Source organism: Solanum pennellii, chromosome 11 (assembly GCF_001406875.1).
Source record: "Solanum pennellii chromosome 11, SPENNV200".
NCBI lineage: Eukaryota > Viridiplantae > Streptophyta > Magnoliopsida > Solanales > Solanaceae > Solanum > Solanum pennellii.
Window position 1 is genome coordinate 18219597 of NC_028647.1, and position 3183 is coordinate 18222779.

Here is a 3183-nt window from a genome sequence, read left to right on the forward strand (position 1 = left end):
GAAAATTGGAAAAAGTGATGGGACAAATCAGAGAGAAGGAGAGTTTATGTTTGGAGTGAAATATGGGAGTAAGGATGGGTTGAAGCGGTTAATGAGGGAATTTAATAGAAGATGGAATAAATTTGAAAGGTTATGTCTTTTAGTATTACCGGCAGGTCGGGTCGGGTCACAGGCTGATGTGGACCTTTGAAACCCCACCAACGGTCCGTCGATTAAGACTCACTATCAGTTCAAACATAGAGAAAAATGAAAACATACATGGGATCTACGGACACCATTGACATTTCTGCAGATTTTATGCTTTTGATTCCTTTGCATGTAACACCCTTCAGGCAATTTTTTTTTGTATTTTTTATAGACAATTATGAGATACGGTCCCTATGCTAATCTCTAGCTAACACTAGCAGACATAACTACAACTATTTCTACTCGGAAAAACAAAACCTATCGTTGGCTAGAGGGTACACCTTGGGTTGCCTCCCAAGAAGCACTTGATTTACCATTGCAGCACGACACATGACCCTTGATTACTAAGACTTCATCAAGATGATAGGCCTCAACCACTTCAAGAACACTCTACGCATGCCCAAGATAGATCTTGATTCTTTGCCCATTGACTGTGAACTTTGTCCCTTCCTTATTTTACAACTCAACCGCTCCATGTGGTAACACATTAGTGATGAGGAATGGCCCTGTCCAGTTGGACTTGAGTTTTCCAAGAAACAAGCGTAGCCTAGAGTTTAATAGAAAAACCAAATCTCCAAACGCAAATTCTGGCTTTTCAATATGTTGGTCATGATATTTCTTCATCTTTTCATTGTAGATGGATTAACTTTCATAGGACTTTAGGAGAAACTCATCAAGATCATTCAACCCATTTAGTCTTTGGTCTGCTGCTCCAGTCCAATCAAATTTCAGTCTTTTCATTTCCCACATCGCCTTATGATCTAGGTCAACGGGCAAGTACTTAGCCAAAACTTTTCATGAAAGTCTTAACTCTACATCCATTATTTTTAACTCTCCCTCCCATTTTTATTGACCAAAAATAATAATTCATAAAACATTAATAATTAACAAAATATTAATAAGAAAAACAACACACTATTCTCTGGAGAACAGAAGATCTAGCTGAAGTAGAGCGAGCTGAAGCAAAGAACTGAAGATCTAAAGCCAAGGGCTGAATATTTGAAGCTAAGAACTGAAGGGATGAAGTTACCAATATTTCTCCGATACCGGATTTCATCAACCGTAAGTACCTGATCCTTGATTCTTGGTTCGTTAGTTTATAAGTATGTTTTTACAATTGTATTTATAAGGCATTGTTGTAATAATCACCATGGGTGCTTGTACCTCAAGACCTCCAAGACCCAATCCTTATTCCCTAAAAGAAATTCTTCCCCCACTAGAAAAACCAATTGTCGCTGAGACCCAGAAATATAATGAAGCTAAAATTCACTCTACTCCGGCGAGGTTTTTTAAATGGACTTTTCTTCCTCCTTCTCCAGCAAAGCATATTAATGATTTGTGGTTGAGTCGACATCGTAGGGTAAACCTAATTTTGGAGTTATTCCAGAAGGAGATGAAACTGATGGGGCTGACTTGGATAAGAGTTTTGTGTTTTCAAAGCAATTTGCGAGTAAGTATGAAATTGGGGAGGTAGTGGGTAGAGACCATTTTGGGTATACTTGTTCTGCTATTGTCAATATGGTGAGCTTAAGGGTATGAAAGTTGTTGTTAATGTCATTCCAAAAGCCAAGGTCTCTTCTTCGCCTTTCTGTTTAATCCTTAAGGCTATGAAGTGCATTTGCATATTATAATATCTACAATGTCTGATTGTTGAAGTACATGGTGAGGAAAATTGGTCAATTTTATGAGTACATTTTCTTTGATTTATGTTCTGTTAGAATTTTAGATTTATTCTCTCTAAATGTGATTAACACCATTAGATTTTATAAGTCCATATTCCGAAGCTTAGGTTCCATTTTATTTTTTACTAATTTTTTGTCTTGTGTTTTGAACGAATTGATTACTTTGGGGTTGTTGAAATGGAACAAATCAGGAGGTACAACTAAAATTCCAAAGTATGGGAAGAAAGTGCCAAAAATCGTGAACGTCAACTTTTTTTGTTCAATTAGTATCTATCCTATAGATAGTACGTTCAACTTTTTTTGTTCACCTTCTATTTGTTAATAGCTGGTTTTAAGTTGCATTGAACCTCTTTAAGTTTCATTTTTAGCATCAAAACTTTTTCTATGTCTTGCACTTTGTCAATTGCTTTTCTAATAAATGTTTTTTGGTCAAACAATCTGTTATATTGATATCACGAATTGTCTCATCTTGTACGGCATGTTTTGTAACAACTAATCTTTTGAGAAATCAAAAATAGACAAGACCTCCCCTGTCCCTTCTTTATTTATTTATCTACTTTAGCTAGTTTACCCCAACTATGAGTGTTTGGGAAAAAATTCAGCATTTGAATTTGATCTTTTTCTAGATATTTTTATTTAACTTTTTTTTTAGGATTCTACTAGGTATCTTTCAACCGAGCACCAATTGATGGAATCTCATCACGTGTCACTTCTAACCCACCAGATAAAATTATGTTGGTTGATATTATTTTGCAGACCGATAGTCAAACCATTGAAGATTGAGCTTATGTTCAATGTATGAGTAGTTTTTTCTGCATCAAACATGCATAATCAAATCACAGACAAACACTTACTCATATCTTAGAGTGGATTAGAGAGTAATCAAATTTCTACCTTATCATAAAGGAGTTTTAGCTGGGTGAAACTTGTTGCATATTTGAGGCAAATGATTTGCTTTTTTAAACAGATTAATGAAGAAAACGGTGATCCAAAACCATAGGGCCATCTCAAGTGAGATGAAAATTAAAATAGATATTTGGCACAAAAACTAACCAATTAAATATTATTTAGTTTTTTAATCTAGCTATCCCATGATTTAAGCTCTACTCTTTATAATTTAGTTTGTGTTTCCCGGAAGTTCTCATTGATGAAAAATAAAGTACACTTATCTTTCGTTTTCCTTTGGACTTAGAAGTTATCATCGATATCATTCATGAGTAAGAATATTTAGTTTAATGTGCAGATTACATGTAAAAAAAATAATGAACGATATACATACATATATATATATATATATATATATATATATATATAT